General features: G+C 44.0%; 4 non-coding genes across 4 annotated transcripts; 1 reads left to right on the forward strand and 3 right to left on the reverse strand.

Annotated features, from left to right (window-relative positions):
* The first annotated feature begins 6,861 nt into the window (after positions 1-6,861).
* LOC140286042 (U5 spliceosomal RNA) lies at positions 6,862-6,975 on the forward strand. Its single transcript, XR_011910951.1, has one exon. It is a non-coding gene; the product is annotated as a U5 spliceosomal RNA (small nuclear RNA).
* A 9,784-nt stretch (positions 6,976-16,759) lies between these two features.
* LOC140286011 (U2 spliceosomal RNA) lies at positions 16,760-16,947 on the reverse strand. Its single transcript, XR_011910932.1, has one exon. It is a non-coding gene; the product is annotated as a U2 spliceosomal RNA (small nuclear RNA).
* Positions 16,948-17,245: 298 nt separating this feature from the next.
* Positions 17,246-17,359, reverse strand: LOC140286032 (U5 spliceosomal RNA). Its single transcript, XR_011910942.1, has one exon. It is a non-coding gene; the product is annotated as a U5 spliceosomal RNA (small nuclear RNA).
* A 412-nt stretch (positions 17,360-17,771) lies between these two features.
* On the reverse strand, positions 17,772-17,962 carry LOC140286016 (U2 spliceosomal RNA). Its single transcript, XR_011910937.1, has one exon. It is a non-coding gene; the product is annotated as a U2 spliceosomal RNA (small nuclear RNA).
* Between the last annotated feature and the right edge of the window lie 4,733 nt (positions 17,963-22,695).

Genomic DNA, 22,695 nt, shown 5'->3' on the forward strand with positions numbered 1-22,695 from the left:
GCTCCCTGTTTTGATCATATATGGTCTGGCAATAGTACATTTTCTTACCCGTTTGTGAGTAATTATGGCTGGACATTCACACCTTCTTGCAGCCGAACACAACCTCTCCCGCTTTTGATGATATATGGTCCGGCATTCTTACCTTTTCTAACACATTTTTCAGTATTCGAACCTTCTCTTACCCGCTTTTTACAAACCATGGTTGGACTTTCATACCTTCTTGTAGCTGAACAACTCCACTCCTGCTTTTGATGATTTATGGTTGGACATTCGCATCTTTTCCTACCCATTTTTCAGTAATTATGGGTGGATATTCACATCTTCTTGCAGCTGAACACCTCCTCTCCCGCTAATGATCATGTAAGGTTTGATATTCGAAAATTTTCTTTCATGTTTTAAAGCAATTATTAATGGACATTCACACCTACTTGCAACCGAACACCACCTCTCCCGCTTTTGATGATGTATGGACCGGCATTCTTACCTTTTCTAACACATTTTTCAGCAATTATGGTTGGAGAATCACACCTACTCACAGTCGAACAACTCCGCTACCGCATTTGATGGTGTATAGTCGGGATTTCTCACCCTTTCTCATCAGCTTTTTGCAAATTATTCTCTGACAGTCACACCTACTTGCAGTCGAACAGCTCTGCTCCCGCTTTTGATTATGTTTGGTTAGATATTCGAACCTTTTCTTAACTGCTTTTTTACAAACTTTGGTCGGACGTTCACACCTTCTTGCAGCCGAACACCTACGCTTCCGGTTTTGATAGTGTATATTCGGGCATACGAACCTTTTCTTACCCGCTTTTTACAAACCATGGTCGGACTTTCACACCTTCTCTTAGCTGAACAACTCCGCTCCCTCTTTTGATTGTGTACAGTCGGGTATTTTAACCTTTTCTTACCCGCTTTTTACCAACTATGATCGGACATTCACACCGTCTTACAGCGGAACACCTCCGCTCCCTCTTTTGATGGTGTATGTTCGGGCATTTGAACCTTTTCTTACCCGCTTTTAAAAACCAGGGTCGGACTTTCACTCCTTTTAGTAGCCGAACAACTCCGCTCCCGCTATTGATTGTGTACAGTCGGGTATTTTAACCTTTTCTTACCCGCTTTTTACCAACTATGGTCGGACATTCACACTGTCTTACAGCGGAACACCTCCTCTCCCGCTTATGATCATGTATGGTTTGATATTCGAAAATTTACTTTCTTGTTTTAAAGTAATTATTGATGGACATTCAAACCTTCTTTTTGATTGTGTATAGTCGGGCTTTCAAGCCTTTTCTTCCAGGTTTTTACAAACCATGGTGTGACTTTCACACCTTCTTGTAGCCAAACAACTCCGCTCCCGCTATTGATTGTGTACAGTCGGGTATTTTAACCTTTTCTTACCCGCTTTTTACCAACTATGGTCGGACATTCACACCGTCTTACAGCGGAACACCTCTGCTCCCGCTTTTGATGGTGTATAGTCGGGCTTTCGAACCTTTTCTTACCCGCTTTTTACAAACTATGGTGGGACATTCAAACCTTCTTGTATCCGAAAACCTCCGCTCTCTCTTTTGATCATACATTGTCGGACATTCGCACCTTTTCGTACCCGCTTTTTACAAACCATGGTCGGACTTTCACACCTTTTAGTAGCCGAACAACTCCGCTCCCGCTATTGATTGTGTACAGTCGGGTATTTTAACCTTTTCTTACCCGCTTTTTACCAACTATGGTTGGACATTCACACCTTCTTACAGTAGAACACCTCCGCTCCCTGTTTTGATTATGTATGGTTTGACATTCGCACCTTCTCTCACCCGCCTTTTACTATGGTCGGCCATTCACAGCTTCCTCTCCACCATACTTGTATGGTGGGATATTCACACCCACTTGCATCCGAAGACCTCTGCCCCAAATTTTGTTGATATTTAGTCGGACATTCGCACCTTACCTGCTTTTGGCAAACTATGGCCTTCTTGCAGCCAAACACCTCTGATCTCGCTTTTGATGATGTAAGGTTGGGCATTCAGACCTTGCTTCACCTGCTTTTCACCAAATATAGTCGGACATTCACACCTTCTTGCAGCCGAACACTTCCGCTCCACCTTTTAGTGTTCTATCACACCTTTTTTTCACCGCATTTTATACATTATGGTTGGAAATTTTCAACCACTCTCATCCGAAGACCTCTCCTCCCGCTTTTGTTAATATATTTGAACTTTAGTCGGACATTCAAACCTTCTTGCAGCTGAACCACCTCCGCTCCCTGTTTTGATCATATATGGTCTGGCAATACTACCTTTTCTTACCCGTTTGTGAGTAATTATGGCTGGACATTCACACCTACTTGCAGCCGAACACAACCTCTCTCGCTTTTGATGATGTATGGACCGGCATTCTTACCTTTTCTAACACATTTTTCAGCAATTATGGTCGGAGATTCACACCTACTCACAGCCGAACAACTCCGCTCCCGCATTTGATGGTGTATAGTCGGGCATTCTCACCCTTTCTCATCAGCTTTTTGCAAATTATGATCTGACATTCACACCTACTTGCAGTCGAACAGCTCTGCTCCCGCTTTTGATTATGTATGGTTGGATATTCGAACCTTTTCTTAACTGCTTTTTACAAACTTTGGTTGGACGTTCACACCTTCTTGTAGCCGAACACATGCACTCCTGCTTTTGATGATGTATGGTTGGGCATTCACACCTTTTTTTTACCCATTTTTCAGGTATTATGGGTGGACATTCACACCTTCTTGCAGCTGAACACCTCCTCTCCCACTTATGATCATGTGTGGTTTGATTTTCGAAAATTTTCTTTCATGTTTTCTAGCAATTATTGATGGACATTTAGACCTTCTTGCAGCTGAACACCACCTCTCCCGATTTTGATTATGTATGGACCGGCATTTTTACCTTTTCTAACACATTTTTCAGCAATTATGGTTGGAGATTCACACCTACTCACAGCCGAACAACTCCGCTACCGCATTTGATGGTGTATAGTTGGGCATTCTCACCCTTTCTCATCAGCTTTTTGCAAATTATGATCTGACATTCACACCTACTTGCAGTCGAACAGCTCTGCTCCCGCTTTTGATTATGTATGGTTGGATATTCGAACCTTTTCTTAACTGCTTTTTACAAACTTTGGTTGCACGTTCACACCTTCTTGTAGCCGAACACATGCACTCCTGCTTTTGATGATGTATGGTTGGGCATTCGCACCTTTTTTTTACCCATTTTTCAGGTATTATGGGTGGACATTCACACCTTCTTGCAGTTGAACACCTCCTCTCCCACTTATGATCATGTGCGGTTTGATTTTCGAAAATTTTTTTCATGTTTTCTAGCAATTATTGATGGACATTTAGACCTTCTTGCAGCTGAACACCACCTCTCCCGATTTTGATGATGTATGGACCGGCATTTTTACCTTTTCTAACACATTTTTCAGCAATTATGGTTGGAGATTCACACCTACTCACAGCCGAACAACTCCGCTACCGCATTTGATGGTGTATAGTCGGGCATTCTCACCCTTTCTCATCAGCTTTTTGCAAATTATGATCTGACATTCACACCTACTTCCAGTCGAACAGCTCTGCTCCCGCTTTTGATTATGTTTGGTTAGATATTCGAACCTTTTCTTAACTGCTTTTTACAAACTTTGGTCGGACGTTCACAATATCTTGCAGCCGAACACCTCCGCTTCCGCTTTTGATGGTGTATATTCGGGCATACGAACCTTTTCTTACCCGCTTTTTACAAACCAAGGTCGGACTTTCATACCTTCTCTTAGCTGAACAACTCCGCTCCCTCTTTTGATTGTGTACAGTCGGGTAATTTAACCTTTTCTTACCCGCTTTTTACCATCTATGGTCGGACATTCACACCGTCTTACAGCGGAACACCTCCGCTCCCTCTTTTGATGATGTATGGTTAGGCATTCGCACCTTTTCTTACCCATTTTTCAGTAATTATGGGTAGACATTCACACCTTCTTGCAGCTGAACACCTCCTCTCCCGCTTATGATCATGTGCAGTTTGATATTCGAAAATTTTCTTTCATGTTTTCTAGCAATTATTGATGGACATTCAGACCGTCTTGCAGCTGAACACCTCCGCTCCCACTTTTGATGATGTATAGTCGGGCTTTCGAGCCTTTTCTTCCCCGGTTTTTACAAATTATGGTTGGACATTCAGACCTTCTTGCAGCCGAAAACCTCCACTCCCTCTTTTGATCATACATTGTCGGGCATTCGCACCTTTTCTTACCCGCTTTTTACAAACCAAGGTCGGACTTTCACACCTTCTTGTAGCCGAACAACTCCGCTCCCGCTATTGATTGTGTACAGTCGGGTATTTTAACCTTTTCTTACCCGCTTTTTACCAACTATGGTTGGACATTCACACCTTCTCTCACCCGCCTTTTACTATGGTCGGCCATTCACAGCTTCCTCTCCACCATACTTGTATGGTGGGATATTCACACCCACTTGCATCCGAAGACCTCCGCCCCCACTTTTGTTGATATTTAGTCGGTCATTCGCACCTTACCCGCTTTTGGCAAACTATGGCCTTCTTGCAGCCAAACACCTCTGATCTCGCTTTTGATGATGTAAGGTTGGGCATTCAGACCTTGCTTCACCTGCTTTTCACCAAATATAGTCGGACATTCACACCTTCTTGCAGCCGAACACTTCCGCTTTTAGTGTTCTATGAGGCATTCACATATTTTTTTTCACCGTATTTTATAGATTATGGTTGGAAATTCTCACCCACTCTCATCCGAAGACCTCTCCTCCCGCTTTTGTTAATATATAGTCGGGCATTCGAACCTTTTCTTACCCGCTTTTTACAAATTATGGTCGAACATTCACACCTACTTGCAGCTGAATACTTCCGCTCCACCTTTTAGGTATGTATGGTTGGCATTTGCACCTCTTTTTATACTGATTGCTGAAGATTAAGTTGTTCTTTCTCAAACTACAAATTTTTTTTAATTGTTGAAACTTGATTTGAAGTGGATAAATAAGGAGGAAAAACAGTTTTAAGTCAGGCTGATAGAAGGAATTAATTTTATAGCAAAATCTGTATTTCGTCATATGTCGAGAGATGCTTATTGCTGAAGAAGTTCTTTCTCATTCTACAAAGTACAACATTGTTTATCGTTGAAACTTGATTAGACATGAATAAATATAAAGGACAAAGCAGTCTTAACTTGGTTTGAGTTAATGAATTCGTTTTATAGGAGAATCCGAATTCGTGCATAACCTATCAACAAATGTGGGATCTAAACTCTATTGCTTCCTCTAAAATAATTTCCTTTCTCAATTTAGAAATGTGTGTGTGTAAGTCACAACACCCGTGACACCAAAACGGCTTTCTTTTCTCTACACTCTGCACTATGAGCACACACACCAAATCAGAAAGGCTTTTTTCTCTCTTTTCTACATTATGGACTGTGGGGACAAGAAACCGCTCTCTCTCTTTTTTTTTTTTAATCGTGTGCCAGGGCGTTGTCTCACGTATTAGATTATGCTTAAGATACGAATGGGTTTATCAGTCACATCAGAATCCATACATACTGATCCTCCCGTAATAAAATGGTCGGATCTTATCAAACACACTTTGTTTCTTGTGACAATCAAGTCAGCGAAACAGCGTATACACGTCAAGACACTGAATCAAGTTTGCCACAAGAACTCATAAGTTTGGCAGTATTGCTCTGCCGTCAGCAATCATACACCCATTTTATTTTCGTGAGACATGTGCAAGCACCTGTTCATCTACTGTTCTATCACTATGAATTAGTGATCTATTATCAATAAGGATACTTCTACAACTACTATCAAAGTATGTCCGGACTTCTTATGTTGTCAGTTGCTATATATGAATAAGTGGGCAGCTACTGACAAGCATTAAGCATGTCACACAGCCCAAACATATAACATTTCAGGACACACCACACAGTTAACAACCACAGTGAAGCGTGTCAAAGCCCAAACATGTAACATTCAACAGGACACTTACACAACACATTCAAATCAAACAGTCAGACAACATACAAGAACCTATACCCCAGCCGGCATTGCTCCCTGCCTATTTTCCTACAACTCACTATGTGTGCGCACACCTTTATTCACAAACTCTTCAACTTATACTCTTTTACCGAAGCTGCTACAGCTCGATTGGCCAAATACCCTTAGATCCTATTTCGGTGAATTTGACATCTGCCTTGCATGTAACAGATTAGCGGTTTAGCAGTTTTAATTTAGTTTGAGTGAAGGAATTCATTTTATAGCAAAATCCGAAATCGTGAAGAACTCATGAAAGTAAGCTTATTCTCGGATTCCTGAAACTTTAGATTTGCTCTTTCTTTTACTGCAAAGTACAACGTTGTTTTTTTTGTTTAAATCTTTCTAGACATGGTAAATATTAAGGACAAAGCAGTTTTCACATAGTTTGAGTGAAGGAATTCATTTTATAGATAAAATCCCAAGAGTCTGCTGAGAAAAGAGAGTGAATGCGAAGTAGACTTTAACACGGCTATGGGAGCGAGCCGAGTGTGGGCTAACCGGGAGAATTGCTTGAAAGAAACGCGACACCGAATGAGCGATCAGAACAAAGCCTCAATACGGGATTCTCGTGGTGTTTTTGTTGCTGCCTTGTCTTTTGCACAGAGTAAAAGACAAGGCAGCCATCGAATAGGGCCCGATTGTTCCTACTTGGTCAGCCGAGGAGCAAGGGGGGGGGGGAGCAAGCGTCTCAACCAAGCAAAGCTCACCATGGGGAAGGTGGCTAAACCAACTAGCCTGATGCCCTGCTCCCGCAGTGACGGATAATAGTAGTCTGGTTTCTCTTCATAACGTACAAGTCTTTCGCCTTTTACTAAAGATTTCTGTGGAGAGCAGCACTAATGAGTTGTTTCTATTTTTGGCAGGCTTTACCTTTGCGGGTGAAGCCCTTTCTGTCTGTGCAAAAGAATTCTTGTTACTGTGCAGAGTGACTTCTCTGAGTAGAGTCGCCTTACTTGTTGCGACTGTGCCGATGTTCGAAGCTGGAGTGCAAAGTTGTTGTATCACTCAAACTATGTTAAAACTGCTTTGTCGTTCATATTTACCATGTCTAGAAAGATTTAAACAAAAAAAACAACGTTGTACTTTGCAGTAAAAGAAAGAGCAAATCTAAAGTTTCAGGAATCCGAAAATAAGCTTACTTTCAGGAGTGCTTCACGATTTCGGATTTTGCTATAAAATGAATTCCTTCACTCAAACTAAATTAAAACTGCTAAACCGCTAATCTGTTACATGTAAGGCAGATGTCAAATTCACCGAAATAGGATCTAAGGGTACTCGGCCAATCGAGCTGTAGCAGCTTCGGTAAAAGAGTATAAGTTGAAGAGTTTGTGAATAAAGGTGTGCGCACACATAGTGAGCTGTAGGAAAATAGGCAGGGAGCAATGCCGGCTGGGGTATATGTTCTTGTATGTTGTCTGACTGTTTGATTTGAATGTGTTGTGTAAGTGTCCTGTTGAATGTTTGGGCTTTGACACTTCACTGTGGTTGTTAACTGTGTGGTGTGTCCTGAAATGTTATATGTTTGGGCTGTGTGACATGCTTAATGCTTGTCAGTAGCTACCCACTTATTCATATATAGCAACTGACAACATAAGAAGTCCGGACATACTTTGATAGTAGTTGTAGAAGTATCCTTATTGATAATAGATAAACTAATTCATAGTGATAGAACAGTAGATGAACAGGTGCCTGCACGTCTCACGAAAATAAAATGGGTGTATGATTGCTGACGGCAGAGCAATACTGCCAAACTTATGAGTTCTTGTGGCAAACTTGATTCAGTGTCTTGACGTGTATACGCTGTTTCGCTGACTTGATTGTCACAAGAAACAAAGTGTGTTTGATAAGATCCGACCATTTTATTACGGGAGGATCAGTATGTATGGATTCTGATGTGACTGATAAACCCATTCGTATCTTAAGCATAATCTAATACGTGAGACAACGCCCTGGCACACAATCAAAAAAAAAAAAGAGAGAGTGGTTTTGTGTCCCCACAGTCCATAATGTAGAAAAGAGAGAAAAAAGCCTTTCTGATTTGGTGTGTGTGCTCATAGTGCAGAGTGTAGAGAAAAGAGAGAAAAGAAAGCCGTTTTGGTGTCACGGGTGTTGTGACTTACACACACACATTTCTGAATTGAGAAAAGAAATTATTTTAGAGGAAGCAGTAGAGTTTAGATCCCCCATTTGTTGATAGGCATTCATTTATTTCTTCACTTCTGATGAAGTTTCAACAATAAACAACAACCGTCGGATAATCGAGCCTCGGATTCAGGAGATGCAGTGTGGCTTTCGTCCTGGCCGTGGAACAGTGGACCAGCTCTATACCCTCGGCAGGATCCTGGAGGGTGCATGGGAGTTCGCCCAACCAGTCTACATGTGTTTTGTGGACTTGGAGAAAGCGTTCGACCGTGTCCCTCGTGGAGTCCTGTGGGGGGTGCTCCGGGAATATGGAGTGCCGGACCCCTTGATAGGGTCCGTTCGGTCTCTGTATGACCGGTGCCAGAGTTTGGTCCGCATTGCCGGCAGTAAGTCGGATACGTTTCCGGTGAGAGTTGGACTCCGTCAGGGCTGCCCTTTGTCACCGATTCTGTTCCTAACTTTTATGGACAGAATTTCTAGGCGCAGCCAGGGCGTTGAGGGTGTCCGATTTGGCGACCTCAGAATCGGGTCTCTGCTTTTTGCAGATGATGTGGTTCTGTTAGCGTCGTCAGGCCGTGACCTTCAGCTCTCACTGGAGCGATTCGCAGCCGAGTGTGAAGCGGCTGGGATGAGAATCAGCACCTCCAAATCCGAGACTATGGTTCTCAGCCGGAAAAGGGTGGAATGCTCTCTCCGGGTCGGGAATGAGATCCTTCCCCAAGTGGAGGAGTTCAAGTATCTCGGGGTCTTGTTCACGAGTGAGGGACGAATGGAGCGGGAGATTGACGGGCGGATCGGTGCGGCGTCTGCAGTGATGCGGGCTCTGCACCGACCCGTCGTTGTGAAGAGGGAGCTGAGCCAGAAGGCGAAGCTCTCTACTTACTGGTCAATCTACGTTCCCATCCTCACCTATGGTCACGAGTTGTGGGTAGTGACCGAAAGAACAAGATCGCGAATACAAGCGGCCGAAATGGGTTTCCTCCGCAGGGTGTCTGGGCTCTCCCTTAGAGATAGGGTGAGAAGCTCAGTCATCCGGGAGGGGCTCGGAGTAGAACCGCTGCTCCTCCGCATTGAGAGGAGTCAGATGAGGTGGCTCGGGCATCTGGTTAGGATGCCCCCTGGGCACCTCCCTGGGGAGGTGTTCCGGGCACGTCCCACTGGGAGGAGACCCCGGGGAAGACCCAGGACACGCTGGAGAGACTATGTCTCTCAGCTGGCCTGGGAACGCCTCGGGGTCCCCCCGGAAGAGCTGGAGGAAGTGGCCAGGGACAGGGACGTCTGGGTTTCTCTGCTCAAGCTGCTGCCCCCGCGACCCGACCCCCGGATAAGCGGCAGATGATGATGATGATGAAACAACAAACTTTGTATTATGAGAAAGAACCAGACTCATTCTTCAGGAATCCGAAAATAAGCACGAATTCGGATTCTCCTATAAAACGAATTAATTAACTCAAACCAAGTTAAGACTGCTTTGTCCTTCATATTTATTCATGTCTAATCAAGTTTCAACGATAAACAACGTTGTACTTTGTAGAATGAGAAAGAACTTCTTCAGCAATAAGCATCTCTCGACATATGACGAAATACAGATTTTGCTATAAAATTCATTTCTTCTATCAGCGTGACTTAAAACTGTTTGTCCTCCTTATTTATCCACTTCAAATCAAGTTTCAACAATTAAAAAAAAATTGTAGTTTGAGAAAGAACAACTTAATCTTCAGCAATCAGTATAAAAAGAGGGTAACAAAAGGTGCAAATGCCAACCATACATCACTAAAAGGTGGAGCGGAAGTATTCAGCTGCAAGTAGGTGTGAATGTTCGACCATAATTTGTAAAAAGTGGGTAAGAAAAGGTTCGAATGCCCGACTAAATATTAACAAAAGCGGGAGGAGAGGTCTTCGGATGAGAGTGGGTGAGAATTTCCTACCATACAAGTATGGTGGAGAGGAAGCTGTGATTGGCCGACAATAGTAAAAAGCAGGTGAGAAAAGGTGCGAATGTCAAAACATACATGATCAAAACAGGGAGCGGAGGTGTTTGGCTGCGACAAGGTGTGAATGTCCACCCATAATTAATGAAAAACGGGCAACAAGTAGGTTCGAATGCCCAACCATACATCATCAAAAGCAGGAGTGGATGTGTTCGGCTTCAAGAAGGTATGAATGTCCATCAATAATTGCTATAAAACATGAAAGAAAATTTTCGAATATCAAACCGCACATAATCATAAGCGGGAGAGGAGGTGTTCCGCTGCAAGAAGGTGTGAATATCCACCCGTAATTACTGAAAAATGGGTAAGAAAAGGTGCGAATGCCCAACCATACATCATCAAAAGCAGGAGTGGATGTGTTCGGCTACAAGAAGGTTTGAATGTCCGACCATAGTTTGTAAAAAGCGGGTAAGAACAGGTTTGTATGCCCGACTGTACACAATCAAAAGAGGGAGCGGAGTTGTTCAGCTACAAGAAGGTGTGAAAGTCCGACCATGGTTTGTAAAAAGCGGGTAAGAACAGGTTCGTATGCCCGAATATACACCATCAAATGTGGGAGCGGAGGTGTTCGGCTGTGAGTAGATGTGAATCTCCAACCATAATTGCTGAAAAATGTGTTAGAAAAGGTAAGAATGCCGGTCCATACATCATCAAAAGCGGGAGAGGTGGTGTTCGGCTGCAAGTAGGTGTGAATGTCCAGCCATAATTACTCACAAATGTGTAAGAAAAGGTAGTATTGCCAGACCATACATGATCAAAACAGGGAGCGGAGGTGGTTAAGCTGCAAGAAGGTGTTAATGTCCGACTAAAGTTTGTAAAAAGCGGGTAAGAAAAGGTGCGAATGCCCGACAATGTATGAAGTAGTAGAAGAAAGAGCAAAACTGAAGGATCAGGAATCCGAGAATAAGCTTATTTTCTTATGGGCAAGTGGGAACTGCTTTGTCCTTCATATTTATCAATGTGTAGATGGATTTCAACTTCTTCTACTGCAAAGTCCAATGTTTTTCTTTGTTGAAGTCGATCTAGACATTGATGAATATGGAAGGACAAAGCAGTTTTAACTTGGTTTGAGCAAAGCAATTCATTTTATAGCAAAATCCGAAATCGTGCAGAACTCATGAAAGCAGGCTTATACTCGGATTCCTGAAACTTTAGATTTGCTCTTTCTTTTACTGCAAAGTACAACGTTGTTTTTTTGTTTAAATCTTTCTAGACATGGTAAATATGAAGGACAAATCAGTTTTAACATAGTTAGAGTGAAACCCAAATCATGCAGAACTCACGAAAAGCTTTTTCTCGCTTTTCACTGCTTTTTACAAACTTTGATCGGACGTTCACACCTTCTTGCATCCGAACACCTCCGCTTCCGCTTTTGATGATGTATATTCGGGCATTCGAACCTTTTATTACCCGCTTTTTACAAACCATTGTCGGACTTTCACACCTTCTTATGGCGGAACACCTCCGCTGCCTCTTTTGATGGTGTATGTTCGGGCATTCGAGCCTTTTCTTACCCGCTTTTTACAAACTATGGTCGGACATTCAAACCTTCTTGTAGCCAAACACATCCAGTCCTGCTTTTGATGATGTATGGTTGGGCATTCGCACCTTTTTTTTTACCCATTTTTGAGGAATTATGGGTGGACATTCACACCTTCTTGCAGCTGAACACCTCCTCTCCCACTTATGATCATGTGCGGTTGGATATTCGAAATTTTTTTTTCATGTTTTCTAGCAATTATTGATGGACATTCAGACCTTCTTGCAGCTGAACACCTCCGCTCCCTCTTTTGATGGTGTATATTTTGGCATTCGAACCTTTTCTTACCCGCTTTTTACAAACCATGGTCGGACTTTCACACCTTTTAGTAGCCAAACAACTCCGCTCCCGCTATTGATTGTGTACAGTCGGGTATTTTAACCTTTTCTTACCCGCTTTTTACCAATTATGGTCGGACATTCACACCTTCTTTCGGCGGAACACCTCCGCTCCCTGTTTTGATCATTTATGGTCTGGCAATACTACCTTTTCTTACCCGTTTTTAGGTAATTATGGCTGGACATTCACAGCTTCTGGCAGCCGAACACCTCTTCTCCCGCTTTTGATGATGAATTGTCCGGCATTTTTACCTTTTCTAACACATTTTTCAGCAATTATTGTCGGTTATTCACACCTTTCTCATCAGCTTTTTGCAAATTATGATCTGACATTCACACCTACTTGCAGCCGAACACCTCGGCTTCCGCTTTTGATGGTGTATATTTTGGCATTCGAACCTTTTCTTACCCGCTTTTTACAAACCATGGTCGGACTTTCACACCTTCTTTTAGCCGAACAACTCCGCTCCTGCTATTGATTGTGTAGAGTCGGGTAATTTAACCTTTTCTTACCCGCTTTTTACCAACTATGGTCGGACATTCACACCTTCTTACAGCGAAACACCTCCGCTCCCTCTTTTGATTGTGTATGTTCGGGCATTCGAACCTTTTCTTACCCGCCTTTTACAAACTATGGTCGGACATTCAAACCTTCTTGTGGCCGAACACATCCACTTCTGCTTTTGATGATGTATAGTTGGGCATTCATACCTTTTCTTACCCATTTTTCAGTAATTATTGGTGGACATTCAGACCTTCTTGCAGCTGAATACCTCCGCTCCCGCTTTTGATGGTGTATAGTCGGGCTTTGGAGGCTTTTCTTCAACGGTGTTTACAAATTATGGTTGGAAATTCAGACCTTGCAGCCTAAAATCTCCGCTCCCTCTTTTGATCATACATTGTCGGGCATTCGCACCTTGTCTTACCCGCGTTTTACAAACCATGGTCGGACTTTCACACCTTCTTGTAGCCGAACAACTCCGCTCCCGCTATTGATTGTGTACAGTCGGGTTTTTTAACCTTTTCTTACCCACTTTTTACCAACTACGGTCGGACATTCACACCTTCTTATGGCGGAACACCTCCGCTGCCTCTTTTGATGGTGTATGTTCGGGCATTTGAACCTTTTCTTACCCGCTTTTTACAAACTATGGTCGGACATTCAAACCTTCTTGCAGCTGAACACCTCCTCTCCCACTTATGATCATGTGCGGTTGGATATTCGAAAATTTTTTTTCATGTTTTCTCGCAATTATTGATGGACATTCAGACCTTCTTGCAGCTGAACACCTCCGCTCCCTATTTTGATGGTGTATATTTTGGCATTCGAACCTTTTCTTACCCGCTTTTTACAAACCATGGTCGGACTTTCACACCTTTTAGTAGCCAAACAACTCCGCTCCCGCTATTGATTGTGTACAGTCGGGTATTTTAACCTTTTCTTACCCGCTTTTTACCAATTATGGTCGGACATTCACACCTTCTTTCAGCGGAACACCTCCGCTCCCTGTTTTGATAATTTATGGTCTGGCAATACTACCTTTTCTTACCCGTTTTTAGGTAATTATGGCTGGACATTCACAGCTTCTTGCAGCCGAACACCTCTTCTCCCGCTTTTGATGATGAATGGTCCGGCATTCTTACCCTTTCTAACACATTTTTCAGCAATTATTGTCGGTCATTCACACCTTTCTCATCAGCTTATTGCAAATTATGATCTGACATTCACACCTACTTGCAGCCGAACACCTCGGCTTCCGCTTTTGATGGTGTATATTTTGGCATTCGAACCTTTTCTTACCCGCTTTTTACAAACCATGGTCGGACTTTCACACCTTCTTTTAGCCGAATAACTCCGCTCCCGCTATTGATTGTGTAGAGTCGGGTATTTTAACCTTTTCTTACCCGCTTTTTACCAACTATGGTCGGACATTCACACCTTCTTACAGCGGAACACCTCCGCTCCCTCTTTTGATTGTGTATGTTCTGGCATTCGAACCTTTTCTTACCGACTTTTTACAAACTATGCTCGGACATTCACACCTTCTTGCAGCGAAACACCTCCGCTCCCTTTTTTGATTGTGTATGTTCGGGCATTCAAACCTTTTCTTACCCGCCTTTTACAAACTATGGTCGGACATTCAAACCTTCTTGTGGCCGAACACATCCACTTCTGCTTTTTATGATGTATAGTTGGGCATTCACACCTTTTCTTACCCATTTTTCAGTAATTATTGGTGGACATTCAGACCTTCTTGCAGCTGAACACCTCTGCTCCCGCTTTTGATGGTGTATAGTCGGGCTTTCGAGGCTTTTCTTCAACGGTGTTTACAAATTATTGTTGGAAATTCAGACCTTGCAGCCGAACACCTCCGCTCCCTCTTTTGATCATACATTGTCGGGCATTCGCACCTTGTCTTACCCGCGTTTTACAAACCATGGTCGGACTTTCACACCTTCTTGTAGCCGAACAACTCCGCTCCCGCTATTGATTGTGTACAGTCGGGTATTTTAACCTTTTCTTACCCGCTTTTTACCAATTATGGTCGGACATTCACACCGTCTTACAGCGGAACACCTCCGCTCCCTCTTTTGATGGTGTATGTTCGGGCATTCGAACTTTTTCTTACCCACTTTTTACAAACTATGGTCGGACATTCAAACCTTCTTGTAGCAGAACACATCCACTTCTTCTTTTGATGATGTATGGTTGGGCATTCGCACCTTTTCTTACCCATTTTTCAGGAATTATGGGTGGACATTCACACCTACTTGCAGTCGAACAGCTCTGCTCCCACTTTTGATTGTTTGGTTGGATATTCGAACCTTTTCTTAACTGCTTTTTACAAACTTTGGTCGGACATTCACACCTTCTTGCAGCCGAACACCTCCGCTTCCGCTTTTGATGTTATATATTCGGGCATTCGAACCTTTTCTTACCCGCTTTTTACCAACTATGGTCGGACATTCGCACCATCTTACAGCGGAACACCTCCGCTCCCTCTTTTGATGGTGTATGTTCGGGCATTCGCACCTTTTCTTACCTGCTTTTTACAAACTTTGGTCGGACGTTCACACCTTCTTGCAGCCGAACACCTCCGCTTCCGCTTTTGATGGTATATATTCGGGCATTCGAACCTTTTTTTACCCGCTTTTTACCAACTATGGTCGGACATTCGCACCATCTTACAGCGGAACACCTCTACTCCCGCTTTTGATGATGAATGGTCTGGCATTCTTACCTTTTCTAACACATTTTTCAGCAATTATTGTCGGTCATTCACACCGTCATTGGAGACGTCCTTTGAGTGAAGGAATATATTTCCCCATTCCAAGTCTGAGAATGGGAAACAGTAGTGAAAAAATATGTGCGCCTACTTTATTGGCTGTGTCGCTCACTCCAGAGCAATTCGATTTTTTTAATGTTTGTGGTGCTCGCCCTCACATTTCCTTGGCCAAACCTACACACTGGCATTGAAAAGGTGTGGGAGAGTTTGTTGCTACATGTCAGAAAGAAACAGATTGGACCGTTTCACCTGCTGATCCAAATTTGATGTTTTCTGAACGATTGTCAGCATACAAAAAAACATTTTTGAGTACAATGCATTGTCAAAGAACTGTGGAATTAATTCCTACCACAGAATCACATTTTTCAGCAACTTTTGTTGGTCATTCACACCTTTCTCATCAGCTTTTTGCAAATTATGATCTGACATTCACACCTACTTGCAGCCGAACACCTCGGCTTCCGCTTTTGATGGTGTATATTTTGGCATTCGAACCTTTTCTTACCCGCTTTTTACAAACCATGGTCGGACTTTCACACCTTCTTTTAGCCGAACAACTCCGCTCCCGCTATTGATTGTGTAGAGTCGGGTATTTTAACCTTTTCTTACCCGCTTTTTACCAACTATGGTCGGACATTCACACCTTCAACATGCCCTTCAATGTCCACAATTTTGGCGTCACGAACAGGATCCCTCGACTGGTGTCTCTGGACCGGACCGCAGTGCATGGCCAGCCTGGACTGAAGTAGCTGTTCCAGCCTCATACCTCCAAGGCCTTTTCTGAGAGAGAGGACTGGCAGGTCCTTTTCCTGAATACCAGCGCTGGGATCATTTTTTAAATATGATAGTCTGAGACGATAGGACTGCTTTTTAGTTTTTATTTGAATAAAAGAGGGTTTCCCGGTTGTGTCATTAGTGAGACAGAGATTTCATGGGTAAGTGAAACTTTTGAAGCAGTCCGAAGAAGTGTGAAGTACTCCGAAGAAGTGTGCTGGCGAGTACCTTTACATATGCTTATGAGTGGAAACTTCCCAGCTCTCCTTTTTCACAACAACTAGTGGAAGAAGCAAAAGCGTTAGTTTCACCCCTTTCTGATTTCATGCAACCTACTGATTTGCACTGCACATCACACATTTCTTTGGGGCCTGACAATGACTATGAGAAGAAGTGAAAAAATATGTGCGCCTACTTTATTGGCTGTGTCGCTCACTCCAGAGCACTTCGATTTTTTTAATGTTTGTGGTACTCGCCCTCGCCGGGTTTTTCCCAGAGCCGTGTTAAAGTCTACTTCGCATTCACTCTCTTTTCTCAGCAGACTAAAAGAAACTTCCATCCTGCACCGCTGTTTGCTTTTTCACAAGAGCAGAGGAGAGCGCACCGTTCCCAGCAGCACTGCAGTACCGGGTCGATGCTTGGAGTGAACGGAGCAAGCTCCTTTTTCAAATCCTATTGATAAAAATCCATTTAATATGTAGTCCTTGCATAGACATATCACATATTAAACTGATAAAAACAGATACTACACTTGATCTTAGCCAAAAGGCCGAGAAGCGATATCTGTCCACTGGTTCACGTCCGAGGGCCCTTCCTGGCACAATGCGCACTTGTAGCGGTGTTCTTTTTATGGCCATAGTGTCACTTTGCACCTCCACCCACCCGCTGCACTGAGCACTCTTCAACCCTTTTAAATGGTATAACTTTACACTACCGCATGCTCCAGCGAGCACCATTCAACCAACAACTTTGCACTCCAGCTTTGAACATCGGCACAGTCGCAACAAGTAAGGCGACTCTACTCAGAGAAGTCACTCTGCACAGTAACAAGATTTCTTTTGCACAGACAGAAAGGGCTTCACCCGCAAAGGTAAAGCCTGCCAAAAATAGAAACAATTCATTAGTGCTGCTCTCCACGGAAGTCTTTAGTAAAAGGCGAAAGACTTGTACATTATGAAGAGAAACCAGAGTACGATTATCCATCACTGCGGGAGCAGGGCATCAGGCTAGTTGGCATAGCCACCTTCCCCATGGTGAGCTTTGCTTGGTTGAGACGCTTGCCCCCCCCCCCTTGCTCCTCGGCTGACCAAGTAGGAACAATCGGGCCCTATTCGATGGCTGCCTTGTCTTTTACTCTGTGCAAAAGACAAGGCAGCCACAAACAACATGGGAACACCGTATTGAGGCTTTGTTCTGACCGCTCATTCGGTGTCGCGTTTCTTTCAAGCAATTCTCCCGGTTAGCCCGCACTCGGCTCGCTCCCAGAGCCGTGTTAAAGTCTGCTTCGCATTCACTCTCTTTTCTCAGCAGATTAAAAGAATATTTCATCTTGGGCTCCCTGAAACTTCCATCCAGCACCGCTGTTTGCTTTTACACAAGAGCAGAGGAGAGCGCACCGTTCCCAGCGGTACTGGAGTACCGGGTCGATGCTTGGAGTGAACGGAGCAAGCTCCTTTTTCAACTCCTATTGATAAAAATCCATTTAATATGTAGTCCTCGCATAGAGGACATATCAGACATTAAACTGATAAGAAAAGATACTACACTTGATCTTAGCCAAAAGGCCGAGAAGCGATAACTGTCCACTGGTTCACGTCCGAGGGCCCTTCCTGGCACAATGGGCACTTGTAGCAGTGTTCTTTTTATGGACATAGTGTCACTTTGCACCTCCGCCCACCCGCTGCACTGAGCACTCTTCAGCCCTTTTAAATGGTATAACTTTACACTACCGCATGCTCCAACGAGCACCATTCAAGCAACAACTTTGCACTCCAGCTTCTTCAACCCATTTACTAAACACGTCCACTATTACTAGTTCATATTTCTTTCCTTCAGCTGGTGTGAGTTCAACAAAATCCATCATCAAATGTTCAAAAGGTTTCTCTGGTGGAGGGTGTCCAACTTGCGATGTGTGTAATGCCTTTCCTACATTATGTGTGGCACAAACCATACATGACTGACAGTATTTTTGCGCATATGAACTGAACCCTTTTGTGAACCACTGAGCAGTGAGTGCATTCAGCATCCCTCCTTTTGACACATGGTTCAACCCATGTGTCAATTTTGAAAAATGAGGAAAAAAATGTTTAGGTAGACAGGGTTTACCCTCAGGTCCCATCCAAACACCATCCGTATGAGTTGCACCCACAGAGGACCAAATGCGTCCAGAGGACCAAATTTCATCTGCAGAGGCAAAAGTTTGCAAAGCATGGAGATCTGTGAGGGAGTCTTCTGCCTGCAAAGAGAGGGAAGCGAAAACAGGAAAAAAATTAGCTGCTTGCTTAGCTGCAGCATCAGCTCTGCTATTGCCACAAGCAACAGGATCGTCTGAGTTAGTGTGAGCCGCACACTTACAGACCGAGATTGCTGTAGGCAAAAGGATCGCATCAAGAAGATCAGAAACCTGCTTGGAGTTCAGAATAGTTTTACCATCTGATTTAAGGAAATGCCTGTGTTTCCACAGCGCACCAAAGTCATGAACAACACCAAAAGCATATCTGGAATCTGTGTAAATAGTGACAGACTTACCAGCTGCCAACTTACAAGCTTCAGTAAGTGCAATAAGTTCAGTAGTTTGAGCGGAGAAATGTTTAGGAAGAGAACCAGACAACAAAGTGTCATGTGAAGAACATACTGCAAACCAAACACAGTTAGTACCTGTGGCTGGATCACGCAAAGCTGATCCATCTACAAAAAGAATCATGTCAGAGTTTGGAAGAGGAGTCTCTAAAAGATCAGGTCGGGGTGTACAAACTTGTTCCAAAACAGCTTCACAGTCATGAGGCTCCCCATCCTCAGGAGTCGGAAGCAAAGTAGCAGGATTCAGAACAGTACAACGTTTAACAGTGACATTTGGCATATCACGGAGCACAGAGGTGTATCTGAGCCAACAAGCAGTTGAAAGATGTGAAGTTTTCTGCTCGAGAAGAATAATGGCAACAGTATGAGGAACCAAAACAGTCAAATTAGCGTAGCCCACAATATCTTGGGAGGCCAGGACAGCTTTCTCTGCAGCTGCAACAGCACGAAGACAACCAGGCAGGCCTGCAGCCACAGAGTCCAGTTTTGCTGAGAAATGAGCCACTGGCCTTTGCCTGCCCCATGTTCCTGCATAAGAACAGATGTCATACAACCATGCTTCTCATCAACTGCCTGTATGAAAGGTTTATGAGGATCTGGAATGCCAAGTGTTGGTGCTGTTTGAAGAGCCAGCTTAAGCTGACTAAAGGCTGATTCAGCCTCAGGAGTCCATGGAACACGATCAGCTGACTGGAGCTGCATGTCAGAACTGCAGCTGCCTTTACCATGGATAAGAGCACCTAAGAGAGCTTCGAGAAAAGAGTAGTTAGGAATAAAGTTCCTGCAGTAAGATGTTATACCTAAGAATGACATAAGCTGTTTTTTAGTAACCGGTTTAGGAATGATCTGAACTGCAGCAACACGTTTAGGAGAAAGTGAGCGCCCATCCTTAGAAATCACATGACCCAAAAAGGTGACTTCGTCCTGTACAAACTGTAACTTAGAAAGGCTGGCTTTATGGCCATAAGAAGGAAGATGTTTCAACAGATTCACTGTCTTTTTCACACTGTTGTTTAGATGGACCACATAAAAGGATGTCATCCACATACTGCAAAAGAGCAGAGCCTGTGGTTGATTGAAGTTAATCCAGACTAGCTTTGAGGGCAGCATTGTAAATAGTGGGACTTTCACAGTACCCCTGGCATAACCGGGTAAAAGTCCAAGATCTCCCTTCAAACTAAAAAGCAAACCAAAATGGGCTATCAGGGTGCACTGGTGACAAGTCAACCACTGAGAAAAACTGTGCATCTGATGTAATTTGAGACAAAATAGTGTGTGGGTTGGGCACAGTAGGAGCATGTGGCTGAACTGCAGCATTCACCGCTTGGAGGTCCTGTACAAAACGCCATTCATCTGGCTGGCCAGCATCTTTAATCTTTTTAACAGGAAACAATGGAGTAAGCACAGGTGAATTTTCAAAAGGAACAATAACGCCTGTTTTCTGAAAAGATTGAAAAACAGGTTTAATCCCTTTAATTGCTTCAGGCTTAAAAGGGTACTGTTTTTTACATGGACAAAAGTCTGATTTAGGGGTGACAATTACTGGTTCACAGCCTTTTATCAACCCCACATCATATTTGCTCTTAGCCCAAAGATCATTGGGCACTTCAGCCAACATGGGTATCGAAGACAAATCTGTTTCAGATAAAAAACATGCTTCAAAATGTGATTCTGTGGTAGGAATTAAGTCCACAGTTCTTTGACAATGCATTGTACTCAAAAATGTTTTTTTGTATGCTGACAATCGTTCAGAAAACATCAAATTTGGATCAGCAGGTGAAACAGTCCACTCCATTTATTTCTGACATGTAGCAACAAACTCTCCCACACCTTGTCACTGCCAGTGTGTACGTTTGGCCAAGGAAATGTGAGGGCGAGTACCACAAACATTAAAAAAATCGAAGTGCTCTGGAGTGAGCGACACAGCCAATAAAGTAGGCGCACATATTTTTTCACTTCTTCTCATAGTCATTGTCAGGCCCCAAAGAAATGTGTGATGTGCAGTGCAAATCAGTAGGTTGCATGAAATCAGAAAGGGGTGAAACTAACGCTTTTGCTTCTTCCACTAGTTGTTGTGAAAAAGGAGAGCTGGGAAGTTTCCACTCATAAGCATATGTAAGTGCCGATGAATCAAACTGCACTGCTGTGAAAACTTTGTCAGACTGTAACATAACCTTAACACCTTCTGGTGTAGAAGTTAAAATAATGCCTAATTTACACATGAGATCACAGCCCATCAGGTTAATGGGACACAACTCTGATAACAAAAATGAGTGTTTGAAGGAGAGCTCATCGGGAGTGACAACACGCAATGGGCATTGTCATTTTCTCCTTCACAACCTGGCCTGATGCAGACATAGAGTAAACGTGGTTTCCACTTAACTTTGGAGGACAATCAAACTCCCCTGACGTCACTACTGATGAACATAATTTCCTATATTCTGAGAGAAATATCTTTGCTCTAGGACGGAAATAGCATGCAAAACTTTACTACGTGAATCACAGTCGGCAAGCGTTTCTTCACTACACAGAGCAGGAAAAATGTGTGAGTGTGTTTATGCTATCACCCATTAGTGGAGGCTCCGCTGCCGCGTGACGTCCAGAACCTGCCTCCCACCCTCAGTCAGCCTTTTGCCCAATTTCATCACTTTTCAGCTGTGGACAGTCCTTCTTCCAGTGTCCAGTCTGGCCACAGTAAAAACAAATATTCGGATCATAGCTCTGGGGTGGCCCATTTCGACCTCCTCTCCCACACGTCCACGTCTTCGACTTCGGCCTCGTCCTCTGTTTACACACACTGCGTAATACATGGTCATGGCTGCCAAATGCAGCTCCTTTTCACACTTGTCCCTTTTGGTTGTCTTACGCGTCTCAACTTGGTTATGAGCATGGCGAGCATATCGGCGAACGTCAGCCAAACGAGGACCCTCACACCATCCCACGTAAATGTTCTTTACTTCAGTGGCGACATCTGGCATGAGGCCTTTAATTATTGCATCACAAACTGTGGCCTTCTCTCAGCCAAACACCTCTGATCTCGCTTTTCATGATGTAAGTTCCTGCGTATGCTGCCGCTTACCTGGATGACGTCATCATCCATAGCAACAGCTGGGCGGAGCATGTTCAGCAGATGGCGGCAGTGCTGGAGTCACGGGGCTCACGGCCAACCCAAAGAAGTTTGCAGTTGGATGGAGGGAGGTACGGTATCTGGGGTACCACTTGGGCGGCGGACAGGTGCGTCCACAGGTAGACAAGACAACAGCGATTGCAGCCTGCCCAAAACCTAAGACCAAGAAAGAGGTGAGGCGGTTTTTGGGGCTGGCCGGATATTACCGGCGATTTATTCCCAACTTCGCGGAGCTGACCAGCCCTTTGACCAACCTTACCCGAAAAGGTGCCTCTGATCCGGTCCGGTGGACGAAGCAGTGCCAGGTGTCACTTGAGAGGGTAAAGCAGACCCTCTGTGGGGAGCCTCTTCTCCACACACCTAACTCCTCTCTCCCATTTGTCCTGCAGACTGATGCATCGGGAAGGGGGTTGGGGGCTGTTCTGTCCCAGCAGGTGCGGGGCGTTGACCACCCAGTGCTTTACATCAGCCAGAAACTATCCGAGAGGGAGACCAGATACAACACGGTGGAGAGGGAGTGCCTGGCCATCCGGTGGGTGGTCGGCGCTCTGCGGTATTACTTGCTGGGGCGCCCATTCACCCTTTGCTCGGACCTTGCTCCCC

The sequence above is a fragment of the Leuresthes tenuis genome, unplaced genomic scaffold (assembly GCF_036924035.1).
Source record: "Leuresthes tenuis unplaced genomic scaffold, fLeuTen1.0.hap1 SCAF_69, whole genome shotgun sequence".
In the NCBI taxonomy this organism is placed as follows: Eukaryota; Metazoa; Chordata; class Actinopteri; order Atheriniformes; family Atherinopsidae; genus Leuresthes; species Leuresthes tenuis.